This window comes from Pantherophis guttatus, chromosome 2 (genome assembly GCF_059756535.1).
Source record: "Pantherophis guttatus breed Tessera chromosome 2, ASM5975653v1, whole genome shotgun sequence".
Lineage (NCBI taxonomy): Eukaryota > Metazoa > Chordata > Lepidosauria > Squamata > Colubridae > Pantherophis > Pantherophis guttatus.
This window is the reverse complement of record NC_142064.1, coordinates 34088265-34107954: the sequence shown is the minus strand read 5'-3', so window position 1 is coordinate 34107954 and position 19690 is coordinate 34088265. Positions and strand designations below refer to the sequence as shown.

General features: G+C 42.3%; 1 protein-coding gene across 2 annotated transcripts in view; it reads right to left on the bottom strand.

Moving 5' to 3' along the window:
- LHFPL2 (LHFPL tetraspan subfamily member 2) overlaps window positions 1-12733 on the bottom strand; it is a 113361-nt gene extending 100628 nt beyond the window's left edge. For both annotated transcript variants that reach the window (XM_034441069.3, XM_087885762.1), the window contains exon 1: window positions 6167-12733. The gene's annotated coding sequence lies outside the window, so the exon portion shown is untranslated. The remainder of the gene's footprint in view (window positions 1-6166) is intronic.
- Window positions 12734-19690: the final 6957 nt, after the last annotated feature.

Sequence of the window (19690 nt, the reverse complement as noted above, 5' to 3'; positions counted from 1 at the left end):
ACTTCTGCTGACTGCCAGCTGACTGCAATTTGGCAGTTCAAATCTCACGAGACTCGAAGTTGACTCAGCCTTCCATCCTTCCGAGTGGGTAAAATGAGGACCCAGATTGTTGGAGGCAATATTCTGACTCTGTAACCCACTTAGAGAGGGCTGTAAAGCACTGTAAAGCAGTATATAAGTCTAAGTGGTATTGCTATTACTATACTAGTACACTCATAAAGAAAAGATAAAAGGATTTGAAGATCTAAGACATATTTAAAATTCAAATATTTGATTCAAATCTGTATTTTGAAATTCAAAGGGAGCAGGTTTTGACTTGAACAGTTCAATATTCAATTTGATAAGTAATGTGACTTAAGTCTTTAATGGAGAGCATCAGTACAATTGTGGACTTTTAGATCATGGATGTCCAACCTTTCGGCTTTGAATTAAGAGGAATTATCTTGGGCAACAGAAAATAAATAATTTATTTATAATTTATATTACTTATAATTTATAGTATCAACCTTGTGAACTCTCAAGTTATTTTGCATATTTTGGGGTAGGGCTTATATCGGGTGTATGTGTAAAATCAAGGTAGGGCTTATTTTTACAGAAACACGGTATAAAATCCTCTACCAAACCACCTGCTTTTGACCTGCCTCGCTTTGTCTTGTTGAAATTGTACAGAACTAGTTGTGATACTGGAAGAAGTTGTATCAGTGGGGATGGAAAGATTCCTCTTGTTGTGATTATGGTGCTGATATGCAAACTATTAAACATTTTGTGCAAAATTGCCCAAGATGTCTGTTTGCTTGTTCCCTAGAAGATCTACATGAAGCAACACCAGAGGTGATCACCTAGATAGCTGAATTGGACATTCAGTTATGACGCCACTGCCAAACTGCCTAGAAGCTTTACTTATAATTACATGGACTGTGTATACTGTATATGTTTATTTCACTTCTGTCATATTCTCATCATGTGCTAAATAATAATAAGAAAATATAAAATCACATAATAATGTTAAAAGCCTTGGTGGAGCAGCGGACTAAAGTGCTGTTAAGTAACACTTAGCTGCCAGCTGCCTGCAATTACTGCGAGTGCAAATCTCACCAGGCTCAAGGTTGACTCAGCGTTCCATCCTTCCGAGGTAGGTAAAATGAGGACCCGGATTGTGGGGACAATAAGCTGACTTTGTATAAAAAAGAACACCGCTTAGGGGGGTCTGAAAGCCCTACTAAGCAGGTATATACAAAAGCATGAAGGCTATTGCTTAACGCATTGTAAGCCGCCCTGAGTCTCCGGAGAAGGACGGCATATAAATCGAACCAATCAATCAATCAATCAATAAAAGCTTAAGATCTTGTGGGGCCACGTTACTAGCTGGTCAAGGCTGTATGCAGCCTGTGGGCCATGGCTTGGACATGCCTGCTTTAAATGATAGTTTCTTTATTAGACTAGCTTCCAAACATTGAGCTTACATATGTTATGGTGAAAGTCCTTAGACTTCCAGGATCTCTTCCTGTCAAGCTAACCTCAAATTTTGAAGCAATATCTCATCTAAGTTCTGACCAGGCTGAATGTACTTCAATTCTGAGATTAACCAACATCCATTAGTTACTATGGTACCAATAATATGCTAGTGACTAATAGGCAATTCTTTTATTTCATGACCTACCTAAGAAAATACAACCCGGAACATTTTTACTCATTGCATAAATGGAATGTTACCACAGCAGAACATAAAGGAAATTTCAAAGTTACTGGAAAGCTCATGCAGAGACAGATAATACTAACTGGAAGATCACATGTTTTGCATTATGAGTGTTTCTGATTTAGATCTGAGCAGCTGAAAAGATATCTGAATAAACTTTGATAAAAGCCCATCAAAGTGTTGTCAATAAAATCAGGTGAGGCACGGTTCTTTTGGCAGTTGCATTGGGGCATATTCTACAAATGCCCCTTCACTCTCCAAGGAAGTGGATCTGAAGGTTTGTGGATGAAAACAAAGGTGACTCAGCACTCATGACACACAGGAAATCCTCAACTTACAAGCATTTACTTAGTGACCACTCAAAGCATCTGCATAGTGACCCCTGTAACAGATCTCAAAAAGTGACTTATGACTGGTCCTCGTGCTTACAAACATCACAGTGTCACGTGTATAAAATTATGACATTGCAACATCCTGGGGACATGTGATCACTATTTGTGACCTTACCAGGGGGCTTCTGTCAAACAAAGTCAATAGGAGAAGCCATATTTGCTTAACAATCAGATGATTTGTTTAATAATGATAGCAAAAAAACTTTTCGTAAAATCAGGCACAATTCATGTAGCAACCACACTACTTAATGATGGTTCTCCACATTTCCATCCCTTCTCCACATTTCCATCCCAAATGTGGCCATAAGTCAATGTGCTATATGTATTTATTTATGTACAGAACTTAGATGACTGTCTATCTCATATAATGATTATTTTATTTATTTATTTATTTATTTATTAAATTTATATACCGCCCTATTCCTAAGGGACTCAGGGCGGTGAACAGCGAACGATAAAAATACATGTAATACAAACGTTAATAATAAAAAACCAATTAAAATATACTAAACATTCTGGTCCTAGATAATTCAAGACATCCCAGTTTAAAATAAAATCAAAAAGCAATATAAAGGGAAAGTTAGGCCAGGCCGGCCTGCTGAAACAGGAATGTTTTGAGGGCACGGCGGAAAGTGCGCAGATCCGGAATCTTCTGTATCTCTGGGGGGAGCTCGTTCCAGATGGTGGGTGCCCCCACAGAAAAGGCTCTCCCCCTGGGGGCCGCCAGTCGACATTGTTTGGCTGACGGCACCCTGAGAAGCCCCTCTCTATGGGAGCGTACTGGGCGGTGAGAGGCTATTGGTGGCAGAAGGCGGTCTCGTAAGTACCCCGGTCCTAAGCCATGGAGTGCTCTAAAGGTGGTAACTAAGACCTTGAAGCGCACCCGGAAGACCACAGGGAGCCAGTGCAGCTCGCGCAGGAGGGGAGCCACATGGGAGCGCCATGCTGCTCCCATAACTACCCGCGCGGCCGCATTCTGGACCAGCTGGAGCCTCCGGGTGCTCTTCAAGGGGAGCCCCATGTAGAGAGCATTACAGTAGTCCAGGCGTGAAGTGACGAGGGCATGAGTGACCGTTTTTAACGAGTCCCGATCCAGAAAGGGACGCAACTGGCGAATCAGGCGAACCTGATAAAAAGACCTCCCGGCCACAGCTGTCAAGTGTTCTTCTAAAGACAGCCGTGAGTCCAAGAGGACGCCTAAGTTGCGAACCCTCTCCGTGGGGGGCAATGACTCATCCCCAATAGTCAGTGATGGCACCAATTGACTATATCGGGACGTCGGAAACCACAGCCACTCGGTCTTGGATGGGTTGAGCCTGAGTCTGTTCCTCCCCATCCAGATCCGTACAGCCTCCAGGCACTGGGACATCACTTTAAGGGCATCATTGGGGTGGTCCGGGGTGGAGATGTATAGCTGAGTATCATCAGCATTATGAGCAACTTTCCAAAGAAACAAAGAGAAAAACAAAAATAGTCTCCCATCCCAGCCACCAGACCATCCCCCATGTTGAACCCTCATCCTAGCCCAACGCTTATGGAAAAAACAGATCTTCATGGTCATCCAGAAGACTAAAGGTCTGGTCTGGTGCAATTCTGGAATGCTCATATCATTTAACACGATTGTACAATAATTTGTTTGGGCATGCTACAGGAATATATAAGTGTTTTTCACTGAGCGCAAAAGGAAGTCTAAAGATCCTATTTGGAGCCATAACTTCTAAATTTTTAACATTTTGACCAGTGCAGTGATCAATTTGGTTGGGGTGGGGGGATGGGAGAGAGAGAGGGAGGGAGTGAGAGAGAGAGGAAGAGAGAGAGAGAGGAGTATATAATACTTCTCCATTTAATATATTTTATATGGAATTTGGCAAATAATTTTTGCAAATATACATTTTGAGTCTAAGATATCCATTTCGTGCATTCTTCTCTGAGAAAATAAATTGTATGCAATGGGCAATACATTCCACCATTCAGAAAAATACAAGTATAACATAATAAACAATTCAGAAAATTGATATAAAAATACAAACAAAGCGTTTTTCCAATGTGTCAGTTAACACTTAATGCCACTGTTTTACTTGACAGCAGTCCAATTTTCCCAACTTGGAAATACATTTTTTCTAGGGGTCATAACTGATCTTTCTAAATTTGTACTGAACAACAACTATTAATTGTGCTATCTTTCTCCATTTCCCTTCCTGACACAGCTGGCAAATTGATATATATTAAAAGTCTAGAAAACAACAGTAGCACAATGCAGAAGAAAGGATCCAAGACAGGCTGTCCCTCTTCCATCATACAGTTCCAAAAATACAGTTGTAACAAGGTCAGGAAGTAGAAGTTGGTTTGAACAGTTATACTGCTTGAAGTAATAAAAGTTAACAAGTAATAGAAACACTAAATAACTGATACACTATAAGCTACAGCTTCAACCAGGACTGGTCTATTCATGGCTACTTCTGCTTAGGAAAAAAAGGTTAATGATCAAATTAAGTGCATATCAGGTACTCGATGCTTTCTAAAGGCCAGTTGTCAATCCAAAAACACTTTAGTGTCCTTGAAGAAGTTGTAAAGACATGGGTAAGATCTGCACCAAATCAAACTACAAGCAAACAGTGTAAAACAAAACGCTGCAGTTATAAAGCTCTTGTTCTACAATTCCTTATTTGGCTTCATGTGCAACACAGCATCCCCAAACCTATTCTATAAGCCAACGTTTTTCCTGTAATAATTATACTGTTTATTATCCTGTTGTCAAAGTAGGTCTCCCACTTTCTCAAAACCAGGAAAAAGTACAGGGCCAAATAGAAAACAGAAGGTGGAGGAGGGGAAAGGATAAAGAAGGAAAAAAGCCCCAAAGTTTACATGGAGGCGGCTGGAGAGCCTCTTTCCTGCCAAATCAATGGAACAACCCCTGGACCTGCGGTTTTCCCCTTCAGGGTATTGCAGCCAGTCCAAAAGGAAAAACAAAAGCAGTTGGGAAGGTTTGGATGCAAGGCGTCTGGTAATTCCCCTTCCCCCTTTATAATTTATGTGTGCAAAAGGAACAAGAATGTTACAGTTCCCTGACACACAAAGAGGCGAGAAGGAAGAGGAGAGGATACCAGGCTTCTGAAAGTGCTTTACTCCCAAAGAATGCATGTGCAAAAAAAAAACAAAAAACACCAAGACAAACAAACGCCTCCTTCCCAGCCAGTCACCCAACCAGTAAGGGGTCCCGTGCACGAACAATGCAAGCAGCCCCGCTTCCTTTCCGTGCTGGAAAAACTACAGCAGGAGGCCGAGCAATAAAAGGACTGGCAGATTTATCAGCCTGCTCACTTTGGGTTCAGGCAGATGGGAGGAAACGGCTTCTGCAAGAGCAAACGCGCCGCCTGGGAGAAGAACCGGGTTGGTACAAGACGGCGCAGTCCCAGCACCTTAGAAAGCCAGCTCGGTTACAGCTGCTAGGTTTGGGGCTCAGGGGCTTATTCCGCAGAGGCGGAAAATCGTAAAGAGTAAAGTTGGTTTGGGTTGCAGAGACTGCATGTGAGTTTATGGTGTGTATTCCCTGTCGGTTCCTGCGATCACCAACTGCCAAACCCCTTAGCAGGATCCCAGCTTTTCTCTCCAACTGCTCCGATACGTAATCAGCCGGAGAAGGCTGCGTAATTTCATTGCCTTTTTCCTCTCTTGTTCCCACCCGGTCATCTAAATACCCGGAAGGCTGGAATTTGGGTCCGTGTTAAAACAGAACTTCTCAGACTGCAATACTACGCGGGGTTTCCTCAGAAACGAATCCCCCCGTTGAAATCAATGGGCAAACTCACTTTCTCTAAGAGGCGTCTGCCTGTGATTCCTCCTGCGGGAGCAACCTGCATGCTCTTGGGTTACCCGGCGTGGTACCCGTTTGCAAGTCACCCAAGCGAAGCAGAATCGATCCCACCCCGCACCTCGTCCCCCATTCGAAGTTGAATTACCCGGAGGAAAGTTGACTAAGCAAAAGCCGCCCGCAGTCTCCGTTCCTCCTCGCTCCCCAATTCCCCTCGATACAATGAATGGAAACGGCCACACAGCTGGCTTCCCCTTCTCGACTTACCCGCCGTCCACGCCGCTGCTCGCAGCCTCCCTCCCAGCCAGTCAATTCCCAGAGCCGGGAAGAAAGCGCCTCTAAGCGCGTCTCCGCGGAGCCCTTCGGGTCACCTCGGTCCCGCGCCTCCTCTCCGCCAGGCCTCGGCACGGCCAGTCCAGAAGGGCGGCTGCTGCTTCCCGCGGGAGGGAAGGAGCCGTGTAAAGCGAGGCTGCCTCGCTCTGCCCTGCCTTGCCCTGCCCTGGACCAGCCCACTCGGCACTGACGTCCCCCGCCTTCCCTCCCGGGCCCACCAACATTAAAGCGATGAGGGTCGGCGGCGGGACGAGATGAAGGGAGGGCTCGGAAAGCGAAAAGGGGCGGGAGCCCCACGGAAGAGCCGACCCGGAGAGCGGGAGAGGGATCTCCCCACCGAAAGGCGAGGGAGGGGGCGGGCAGGACGCGGAAGAGGCCGGAGGTGGATCCGCGTAAAAGGAGGGCTCTCTGCTGGGCAGCGCTGGACCGTTCGGGCAAGTGCCGAGGCAGCCGGGCGCTCCGGTGTTTTCCCGCTGGAGAGAGAGGGCTGCCCTCAGGGAACCTGGGGCGCGCCCAGACACAGAGGGATGCCTTAGCGAGGAGAGGCGGCGGCCCCAGTTGGCCTGGAAGGCAGGGAGCGGGAGTCCTGAGGGAATCGTTAACAAAAGGGGAATTAAGGCGTCCGTAGAGGGAAACGGGGTGGCTCAATGAGTCTCGCAAGCGCCCCGCAAAGGCTGCTCCCGGCTGCGCCTAATTCCGGGGGCGAAGGGATTCTTTTTCACGAATGGAGGCGAATGTACATGCGAATATACCGTACGGCTGGCCGATCAAACTTTAATGCGGGCCTGTTGAACGCAGCCGGCGGGATTGGTTTGTGACTGGTTGGGGGGGGGGGATCTAGAAATGTAGTTTACTTGCTTAAACTGAGGTTAAACTTAAGAATGGAGGAGGAGGAGGGGGGAGAAGACAAAGCGGAGTTCTGCGAGATACATTGGGGTCCCATCTTTCAGAATAAACCTGGAGGTCCTGCGAATTATATTCCCAGCTCGCCCAGAGGGCACCAGGTTGAGGACAGACGGGGAAGCTTTCTCACCGGATAGCAGCCACTTGAGGGTTGTTTTGCCGAGGCAGAGCAAAAGTGTGCAGCCTGGGCCCCTTAAGGTTGCATGGATGAGAGCGAGCACGCCTCTCTTCCTCCCTACCTAGGGGCTGGGGGTGGTGGTGGTGGACGGAAACCACCCTGGGAAGGAGTTGTGGAAGGAGCAGTCGCCAAGCTCCCGTTCTTGGACCGGCGAGGCGGAGGACTGGCCGAAAATCAGGCCGTCCCCGCGGCGCAGTCCAAGCAGAGTCTCTCGGGGGACGCAAAACGAGGTCAGCCGCTGCCTGTTGGTCGAGGGGAGGCCCCGCCAAGCGGGGAGGAGTGAGCGCGGCAGACACAATAAAGGGTTCATGCCTGGAGCAAAGCGCGGGAGAGGAAGGAGGGCTGGAGGCAGAAGAAGCGCTGCAGGGGTGGCGGAATTCCCGAGGCCCGGATCCCGCCGACGGTTAAGAGCGCGCAGGAGGGAGGGAGTCGCCTCTAGGCCGGCCTGGTGGGAAATTCAAGACGGGGGAGGCAGGAAGGGAAATTGCTGGTGTTAATAACGAAGTTCCCGGCAACCCCGCGGTTACTTTTTATCCGCTTTCTGGGCGGGAGAGTGGGGGGCGCGCGCGCGCGCGCACGTTAATGGACCTGCCTAGGTGCCTCCCTGCCACGAAGGCTGCTAAGGATCACGTTGAGAGAATCTCCTGGAACTGGCTAATGGCTGCAACAGCAGGGAGCCCTTGAGATACAGAAGGATTCAATCAGGCCTGAGAGATCCACGATTCAGAGACCGTGATTCTTTTTTTTTCTATGGCACCGCCATAAAATTGTTGATTTCTCATGCAAGACTAAATCATGGCTTGTTAAATAGGCCACAGTGTTGTGGTCTGCACAACTCAGCACAAATTTACAAATCATAATGTGCAAGAACATGATCTTATGCTCGATGGTACTCTGTTACTGTTCTTTTGTTGGATGGTTGAGATTTATTTCCACCTTGTCTGGACTTTACTTGACTTGTTTTCAAACTTTAGCAGCCAGGAGTGTCATTGGTCCTGACCCTCTGACATCCGTGCTCTGTGGATCTGGCCATGGCAACACATGCCTAACCCTAATTTCAACAGGCCTGGATTGCTTTAATGCACTCTAGATAATGTTATCTTTGATAAAACAAGACAATAGTACTAAAAGAGTTCTTGCATTATCAGTTCCTACTTTGGCTCTGTTGCAGCTATTCCAGGTCATTGCCAAATCATATTGTCCTGGTTTGTTTGTGCACTAATCACTATAGACAAAGGAATTATTTTTTTCTCCTTTTGGGTTTGCTCATCTCCCACTTTGGCATATTAGAAAGCGGGGGCGGGGGGGGGGGAACATTCTGTAATATACTACCACAGGACAAATGGAGATGGTGGGGAGGTCTGTCCCTCCTCCCATTTCAGCATCTCCCAAGTTAAAATAAACTGAAATAAGGAAACATGGGTAACACATTCAGAAAGAGTTCCAGAGAGGAGAAAAGAGCCTCTTGCCATGACTGGGCAACCAGCAGGTACTGAGGGGAAAGTGATTGAACCAGAGAATTACGGGGAGACTGACAAATAAGTAAACTGCAGTGAAGTAAAGTGAGGTTTAAACAATACAGCCAAAAGATGAACAGAGACAGATGCAAGCATTTCGTATTGACTCATGAGTACCTACGTTACAATAACACGGTTGAAGTCAGCCTCAAATATAAGACCTAGCAAGAGCATTAATTAAGCCTATAATGTATGCAGGAAAGCAACCAATGGCAAGCCTTACACCCACGGGAGGCGTAGATTGTCATAAAGCTGTTATCAGGCTTGCCTCCATTCAGAACTCGAGAAAGAAAACCACCAACTCCATGTTTGTAGAGAAGAGGAACTTTTACTGAGTTTGAAATGATAGCAACGAAAGAAAAGCAAGATCTGAAGCAAAAGGCACAAAAGTTACCTATTGAAAGTTTCCCCAAATCCCTCCCCCCCCCAAGGACCCAGGCTGAATGTCCAGTCCCCATCCCATATGGTATCATGTAGGGCACATCTTCGGGTGTTTTTGTCCATCTGGTATTCCAGGACGGTTGACCTTGACTGGGCATAAACAACTCCAGTTGCGCACACAGGCCGTCTTCACTCCAGCTCACTTCCCCACCCAAATGCCAATCTGCCCCCCTCACGGTTACTATGGCAGCCGATAGCAAGCAAGCATCAAAGAGGCTGACAGCTGTAATTATTGTAATGTAGGCACTGATGAGTCAATCCGAAATGCTTGCATCTACCTCTGTTCATCTTTTTGCTGCATTGTTTAAATTATTAAAAGGAACTAATTGTTTTTAAAATGAGGTTGATGGAATTGCCCCAATAACACCCTCTGCTTTGCCCTGAAGTAATGGATTGGAAATCTGATTGACTCTCTTCTACTTTGTAGGAAGCCTGGAGGGGAAAAAGTGATGCAAAAATATGTATAGGTAGTCCTCAACTTGTGACCACAATTGCAACCAAAATGTGGTTAAGTGAGCTGCGCCCCATGTTACCTATTGTTTTTGCCATGGTTGTTAAGTGAATCCCATGGTTGTTAAGTGAATCCAGCTTCCCCCATTAACTTTGCTTGTCAGAAGTTGGCTGGGAAGGTCACAAGTTTGCACTCAAATTTTGATCACATGACCTTGAGCATGCTGCAATGATCTTAACTGCAAGAACCAGCCATAAATACTGTATTCCTGCATAGAATAAGAATCAAATGAAATGATAAGATTTTTTTTCTGTGAACACACTGGCATGCATTAAAAAATGAAATTCTGATGACAGCTCTCCAAAGAATATGAGTGTGTCTGTCTATCTGTCTGTGTATGAATACACACACATATACACACACACTCATACATGTACACATATAAACATATGCTATGTATGTATATATGTTAAATAGGCAACAATTTAATTAATCCACATAAACTGTGCTCCATATGTCTATAATCAAATTATATGGCTACTTTAGTAAGCTTGTACTAAAACTATTACTTATTCTAAATCAAAATATATCATTTTTTATAACAGTGACCTCTTCATTGTTTCATGTTGATGCTGCTATTAAATATTAACTCCTCAACCCACCTATCTCCATTCCCCTAATTCTATTGACCATTTATATAGCTCATTTTATAATTAGTCAATATATAGGCTCGCTTAATCAGCATAGTAAAACTATTAGCGACCTGAAACAAAAGCATACATATTTTTGTTTGTACATCAGTACGGGCAGTCCTTGACTTATGACCACAACATTTCTGTTGCTAAGCAAGGCAGTTGTTAAGTTAGTTTTTTCCCATTTTATGACTTTTCCCCAGTTTATTTATTTTATTATTCATATTTCTATGCCGCCCACTCTCCAAGGACTCTGGGCAGCTTACACCAAAGACAGTATACTAATTAGCATATTGCCCCCAACAATCTGGGTCCTCATTTTACCCATCTCAGAAGAAGGCTGAGTCAACCTTGAGCCGGTGAGATTTGATCCGCTGATCTACTGAACTAGCAGTCAGCTGAAGTAGCTGCAGTACAGCACCCTAACCACTGCGCCACCTCGGCATCCTCGGCAGTTGTTAAGTGAATCATGTAGTCGTTAAGTAAATCTGGCTCTCCACATGGACTTTGCTTGTCGGAAGCCAGCTGGGAAGGTTACAAAGGTGATTGATTGCATGACCCCAGGACAGTGTAACTGTCATAAATACATGTCTGTTGCCAAGTGCCTGAATTCTGATCATGTGATGATGGGGATGCTGCAGCAAGCATAAGTGTGAAAACTTGTCATAAGTCACTTTTTTTTTTGTGCTGGTAGCTTCGAATGATCACTAAACAAATGTTTGCAAGTCGAGGACTTTCTGTAATACAGTCGGGTTTCAAATAAACATTTCCATCCCCAGCCTCAATATTGATGCTGCCTAAATAAAATATCCATTGGAGAGAGTTATTGCTCAATACAGATTGGTTAAGGTTCACCTCAAGACGTATAAGAAGTAGATATGATATTGCTGCCACAAGTCAACATTGTCAGCAATAGTATTTATTTGGAACTGTCAAATTTAGATCTAACCAGAAATGAAATCTGAAACAAGTCTTATCTAGTTGATACAAATGATGGGTCAAATACAGAATACTGTTACATCTTTGTATCTCTAATATTATATCAAGTAGTATAAACCAATCTGTGCATCTTTTCTCAGGGTCAGTTTTCATGGAACCGCACTTGGGTTTATAGCCAGAACTAAGTAATTTCTGTGTTGTTTTTCACTTACAGTCTATCAATTTACATATCCACACATGCTGTTAGGAATATTGGCTTTAGACTGTGATGCAAACTTGTAACTCTGCAGGACAACTAAGAAAGCCTTGAGATTGCATATCCCTCCTCTTGTGAGCTATCCTAATGTCATTTGTCTTAACAGAAAGAATGCAGTCAGGGAAGCAGCGTAGGAGAAAACATTGCACTGAATTTATGTATGAATTTACGTATTTATTTAACTTTATCAGCAACTCAACTCCATTACAATTCTGGACAGTATATAATATGAAAAATTTAAAACAGTCCACACAATGGAAATACACAAAAAGAATGACCAGAGATAACAATTATCTAACCAATCACAATAACCCCCAAGGTTGCAACCCACTCTAGGAGCCTGGGAAAACACAGAGGTCTTAAAGAACTTATCTAGATACAGTCAGGATGGGGTCATTGCATTGAAAGGTAAATTTAGTTAGCAATACATGGACTATAAAAGTTTCAGATATGAGAAGTAATATTTCTAGATACAGTTCCGTACACAATTTTGCCATGAATTACTTGTGGAACTCCCAAGGATAGTGTTCTATACTTTATAAACATAAAAGACTGCATAAAATAAAATTTAGATCAACCAAGATGCTAGGGTAGCATCTTATACTATACAAGGAATGAGAAAACAGAATAGATTCCATGTTCAACACTCCCCTGCAACATTGTGTATTGTTTATTTGTATTCACTGCCTAATTGCTTCCCTCTGCCTTATGATAGGGAAAATTATTTCAGATTTTTTCTCTGCATGCATTAAATCCCTCTCAAATAAAGTGTTAAAACAGCATATGAGCCAATTCTATTTCTGTTTACTGAAGTATAAGTCCTGATAAAGTGGTAATTGGCTTCAGGTATACTTGCTCAGGATTTTGAAGTAGGTTTCTTGATTTAATTTGATGATTACAATGGGGTTTTTTTTGAAGGTGCAAACGTATAGTTCCTACACATAATGTATAAATTCACTGCCAAAACAAATTATTTATTGATTGCCTTCACCTAATGTAAACCAATACTGTACAAAGCATTTACAAAGAAGAAATTAGGCTGAATTACTTATCCAAAGGTCAGGATGTTAAACAAAATTAGCTTTTGGATAACACTAAAACATAGTGGTTCCAAAAATGATTCAATATGGCAAGAACTGCAATACCTTTTTAAACACTATTTGATTGATTTTATGAATGGTTGAATGAATCATGGTTGGCTGGGAATTCTGGGAGTTGAAGCCACACTTTTCTAGTCTCCAAGGTTAAGAAAGTGACCAAGACATAAATCAGAACAAAAGTAGACGTATAAGCAGGATTTACAACCTAGAACGCAAAGGCTTAGAATCTACAATTGTGTTAGCATGTGCATTTGGGGAAATTAATACATAAATAAATCTATAATTGTCACTGCAGAATCACACAGTAAAATTCTTCCAATATCCAAACAATGACACAACAGCTAGTATTTCAGACTTATCCAAAATTATTTGACTGATTGAAAGGACTGGAATGGAAAAAGCAATGTTTGGAGACTAGTTCAGAATCTTTGGAGGAGGCAGGGCATCTGTACAATGCTTATGAATGCTTTCAAAAGTGTTGCACACCACTTGTAAAATATTACTTTGCAAGTGGATTTACATTTTCCATTTCTAAATTTATTAACATGATACACTATGAGGAAACTTGGATAATCTCCAAAATGTGATATCAGTTTAAACAGCTGATTCAAAATTGTATAACTTCCCATATAAACCACACATTAAGTCAAGAAAAACAATAATAGTAAAATTAGGAGTTATAGGAGGCCTGTATGGAAAATAATTAGTCAGGAAATGCCTACAGAAGCACATCAAAAATTATGCAAATGCTGATTTCCGCAAACATATAAGACTGGGTTTTTTTCCCAAAGGGTTCCATAATGATGTTTGGCAAATCTAAAAGAAAGATTTAGTGTATAGTGTACACTATAGTGTATCAGAATAGTGCATAGTGTATCAGAAAAAGCCCATATGCAGGGGTTAAAAATGGTGCAGCATCCATAGAAAACAGGCGGAGTTTTGATTGTACTATCAAACCTTGACTTTTTTTAACCATACCCTTCCCATATGCTTACTTTATTCCAAAGGTGAAATATCTTAAACCCAAATAAAATCTTGAAATAAGAAGGTAAGCAACCAAAATGCATTAACTCTCTGAGAGTTGGAAGTCCAAACATCTTAAAGCAGGGGTCCCCAACCCCCTATTACTGGGCCATGGCCTATTCGCAACTAGGTCCTGGGCCAGCATCAGTGGTGGGTTCCTCCCGGTTCAGGCCAGTTCCGCCGAGCCAGTAGCGGTGATGATATGACGTCACCGAACCGGTTCTGCCCCCCACTGCGTTATTCTTACCTTTTATTTGGCCCCACCCCCAATCTATTGCTGCCTCTTGAGTCCCAGCTGATGGGCTATAAGGAAAAACTGTTTAAACTCTTGCCGAGGGACTTCAAAGGGCCACCCTACAGCTGATCAGTGGTAAAAGGCAGTTTGGTGGTAGACCGGTGCCTCCAAAAACAAATGAGTAGATCGGTGCCTACAAAAATAAATGGATAGACCAGTGGCTGCAAAAATACATGAGTAGACCGGTACAGCTCTGCAAGCAGTTAAAAGCCTGGTAGACCAGTACCTCTGCTAAATTCTAAATAATTGTCACATGACCATCAAGCCATGCCCACAAAGTAAGCCACGCCCACAGAACCGGTAGTAAAAAAATTTAGAACCCACCCCTGACCAGCATACGTGTGCGTGAGCAGCTCAACTTATACAAGCAGTGGGTTGGTGTGCACAAGCATTCATATAAGCTCAACTTGCACTTGAGATGTGTGTGCATGCATGCTGTCCCACCAACTCACACAAATTGAGCTACACATGTGCATGCATGCTGGCCTGCCACTCGCACGGCTGCCCTTCTGCAACTGGGCTGCCAAACCACAAAGGTTGGAGACTGTACCTGTGGGGAAAAAGAGGCCAGAGCAAGAGATGGAGGAACTAAGCAACTTATTTCCTCACTTTTGCTATTTGGCTCCAGCCTTCTTTGCACGCTTGCAGCTTGAGTGGAATGTCAACTAGGAGTATGTAATGCTTTTATTGAAGTGTTATTCTGGAACAAAATTGGATGGCTCTTTTGTGCATGCATGTCTGATACAGGTTTTCTATAACTATTAAAAGACAACACAAATCCCTTATAGTGTTTAAGATGGCTAAAGAAGAAAAACTCCTAAAATAAACAATTCCTAGAGATAATACTAGTCCATTTCCTTTTACACATTTAGTAACACAGCCAATAAGTTAGAAGACAATTTGGAATTATTCCTAGGAAATGAGTCATCCATGAGAAAGAATAACAGCTATTATAATAACTAATAATATTTGGATAATACATTAGAATTGAAGTTTGGATTGTGCACTTGTAATGATAGTACATTTTGCTCAGATATTGTACTACCTGAGTAAGTCAATGTTGTTTAGACATTTAACATGTTCTTTGTTGTAAAGATGTTGTCAATAGAGCAGGCAATTACAGAACTGTATAAATCTCAAGTTTTCCTTCTCTTGATAGCCAATCTTACGCTGAAATGTTTCATCATCTGTTTCAGCTGGTATCATATTCGAGATCACATTGTCACATAACAATAATAGTTTGAAATATTCACGTATTTGAACAACATAGTCAACTCCATGCCCATCAGTATTACAGCAACTTGTCATTTGAAAAATAGAAGTAAATAGAAAAAGAAGAAGTACCGTATTTTTTGGACTATAAGACGCTCTGGACTATGAGACACATCTAGCTTTTGGGGAGGAAAACAAGATAAAAAACCTGCCTCTGCCTCCCAGCATCCATCTGGTATTCATCTGTCCTGTTTGCCGCCGCCCATTCGCTGCTGCCCATTTGCCACCACTGTCTGTTCTCCACCGCTACCGGTTTGGCGCCACCCATTCACCACTGCCTGCTTGCCACTGTTGCCGTGACCCGTTCAGAACAGCTGATCGGTGCCGCACCAACTCCCCTCCCCCCCGCCGCAATATTCGCTATATAAGATGCACAGATTTTTCCACCCACTTTTTTGGGGGGGTGGGAAGTGCATCTTACACTCCAAAAAATACAGTAATGTGGTTTGTATGGGAATGACGTACTGTAGACTAAATTTCAGAATAGGCATTACTATAGAGATCAAAAGGTCAGGACAAAAGTTTTAAAGGATTTTTTGTAGTGCTAAATACTGTTTCCCATCAAGTGTTGCAGTTTGTCTCATTGGTGGATACTGTTGACAGAGATCTCCATTGTTTGGAATTTCTACTAATATGTCTACTAACCAACTGTAATTAAATGCACAAGTACCTCATTTTGAATGGGATAAATTATTATAATCCCAGATAATTGTCAACTCTGTAAAGACTGCTTGTACTAAAAACTGCACATTGGAATTCTGGTTAATAACCCCATCTGACCATATAGCTACCAGAGAAGAAACAAATCAAAAGAGAGTCTAGAAAGTCTTAGCTGTGAATGGACAATGGGGAGTCATAGCAGTGAGGCTTAGTTGGTAGGTAGGTAGCAATAGGTAGAAAATTTGATAAGAAACCAGGTTCTGCAAGAACTGACAAAAGGGTATAATCTGAACTTGAGGCATCATAAAGAGCAAGAGACAAACATAAAAACCAGGATTGGCAATAATAATGGCAATAAATAAAACATAAAGTCACAATATTAAAATCAGCAGATTTCTGCAAAGTTGAAGAGCTACACATTATTTTGTCACTTTGCAATGGGATTTATTCCTGAAGAAAATCTACCTGTGTGGTTGCTAAGAGCTAAGAGTGACTTGATGGCAAATAATAAAAAATAGATTGATAAGAGTTATGACCATAATACGGATTATTTTTATTTCAGCCAAAATGCAGTTGTTTTTAGCATGAATTAAGATGCTAAAATTGGCTTGAAAATTGGCTTTTGGGAAGTTATATAGGGATGGAGATAGGATATTTCATCATGTCATGGCATGGGCCCAGGGTATCTACAGGATCACCTCCTACCGGCCTCCCACCGCCCAGTGCGCTCACATAGGGCTGCCCTCCTCCGGGTCCCCTCGGCTAGACAGTGTCGGCTGGCGGTCCCCAGGATGAGGGCGTTCTCTGTGGTCGCACTGACCCTCTGGAATGGGTTGCCCACTGAGCTCCGGACGGCCCCCGACCTCTGCACCTTCCGCGCCAACCTAAAGACATGGCTTTTTCACCAACTTCCCTGATCTGTTGTGGATTTTAACTTGGGGACTGGGGATTTTAAATTGGTTTTAATATTATTTAATTCTTATTTATTGTCGGGTTGTTTTTATTGTTGTGAGCCGCCCCGAGTCCTGTGGGAGAAGGGCGGCATATAAATCTGACTATAAATAAAATGTCCATGGAGCAAAGTACTTTGTAATATCCTGGTACTATTTATATTATGGTTTGTTGTACAAACAGTTTGTATTAATATTCTTGGCAACCCTCCATATACATAAACAGCTGGCAAAACCTGGTTGACTTTGTTAAAACAGGGTCAATCATGATTATCTTTTGGTTGGGAGTTCTTTAGGCTGAGAAGTAAAAAAATATCTTAAAAGATGGAAATATAAAACACTATTATAAGTTAAAAAAGGCCTCCTTTTAAACTTGATATCAAGCAATAAATTACTGTCTGTATGGATGAACTACTAGACCACTTATCTAATCAAGGCAAAATTATAAGTGTATATGGATTGAGACAGGCAATTAAAAGGTAACATATAGCCGTCTTAATAGATTCTCAGATAGATGCCACTAGTATTCTGAGCAAGGAAAGACTGGGAACAATGTCAAAATGATAGAGATATTTGCACCCCACTTGTAAATAGTATTGTGATCTAAATATATATTTGTACCAGGTAGTTATGGTTAAATTTATTATGAGCTTATCAATATGGTGGATATGTGGGGAAATTTGCCAGACTAATTTAATTGGATATGTGAAAGCTTCAACAACAAGAACTAAATCTTTTTCTGACTTTGTGAGCCATGTAAAATGCCAAAGACAGATACTTCAACACAACTGCTTTGAGCTGTTTCCATACTAAAATTGGGAGCAACTCCTGGCCTTCAAACAACAGATTTTTATGCAACAGATGGCCAGTGATGTAACTGAAAACACTTCATAAAATCCCAAGCTTCTCTTTGAGACAGTAAAAGCTTTCATGCTGGTTCTTAATTTAGCATGTATGACCATTCTGGAAATTATAATTTTGGACTATGTAAATCTTTATTTCTACTACACAGTATTCTAAAGAATTGTTAAGACAGCTTTTACCCTAAAGCAAATGTTAATGTGTTTCCTTTCCAATATATCGTTAAAAAAAATACGGAATGTGCTTTTCTCCCAATAGTATGGCATAACTGTCTTCAACTACATTCTTAATACACTTAAAAGGAGTCATTCTAATTTAGCAAGTCTTCTGTATCAGAAAAGGATTTCTACATATACAGTTGATAAGAATTGAGACTGCAAAGACTATCCCTGGTTTTTTGAAGAGTGTAAGCAAAAGCTAAGGAGAAAACGGTAATCATATCTACATAGGTGGGAGACAACCAAAACATTAGCTCAAGGGTAGCACATATCTTACATTTAAGCGATAAGGAGAACAGAACTCACAGTGGAAACCTTTCCAGGTATGAGATAACTATGATGGTTTCATTCCAAACTCAAGTTGCTTCTCACCAGCTCTATGACACATAGTACAACACAATAGCCAAGTGATTACAAAGCAAGTACAATATGCACACTTAGTACATATGGGAGTAGTAGTATATGCTAGAAATTTTTGAAGAACAGCAACATAGCAGTTTTCAGGTGTTTTGAAAAGAAAATAAATCTTACAATCCCTCAGAGCAGTGGTTGTCAATCTCTGGTCTACAGACCCCTGGAGGGCCATGAGGTTGACCCGGGGATCCACAAAGGCTTGAAGAAATATTATGATTTAAATCTTGAATTAAGTCTTGGGGGTTCATGGCCATGATTCGTGACCACAAAGAGGGTCCATGAAGAAAAGATTGAGAACCACTGCCTCAAAGGAAGCAGAGCTTGGGGTTCCATGTCCTTCCCCACCCCACCCAATTTGACTAAGGCATTTCAGAAGCTTACTTTATCAGTTAACCCAGATTTAACCCACCCCCTTGTTAATGTCAACAATGATTCCCTAGCCTAGTTTTCACATTTTACACCAGAATGTATCCTCACCAAGCTCCAGTTGACAAATAATGCAGCTCTTATAGTAACACAGTTTTGAAATTAATTGAAGTCATCAAGTTGCAATGAACCTAAATCTATCATAGGAGGAGGAAAAATCATACAGCTTTCAGGGACAGTAGCATCATAAAGTGTGCTTATGATTTTCTTTAGTGAGAATATTGGCACACAGATGAGATCTGATGTTTATATCAGTCCACATGATATTGTGTTCCTCATTAGTTGTGCCAGAATGCCTGCAATATTTGAAAGATGTTTTGCATTTAGATGATAGCACTTCTTAATATCTGAATGTGGAGAGATGGCTGGCTAGGGAAGTTGCTCAGGGAAAGCAAGGAAGTGGCCAAACACTTCTTGTTGCCCCAAGCCTAGGAAAGTGTCATTCTGAGTCAGACAACTAGTCTGTCTCGGGCTTGTAACTTTCTTGTGGTTGGGAAACTGTTCTTTTAATTTCGTTCCAAAGATTGCAGGGAGTGGAGCTGGATACATAATTGAACTTTTTTTTTGAGGGGTGTCAACATCTTTGGCCTTTTTTATATTACTAATAGGTTTAGGGATAGTATGGATGTAATCTGCAAGGCTTTAAGACGTCTTTAAGATTGGCCCAAACCAAAGTCCTAAAAATGAGCTAAATCTGGAAATGCAGTGATGTTCATGACTGGGGCTGCAGGTTGCATATTCTTGGTCTCTCTGGTCTGATATGGTCAACGCTGAGTGGCAGTGGCTGTTCAATTCTTCCAGCCCTACCTACAGGTGTCAAAGATAGAACTGGAAATAACTCCTTTTTTTCTCCAAGCTACAA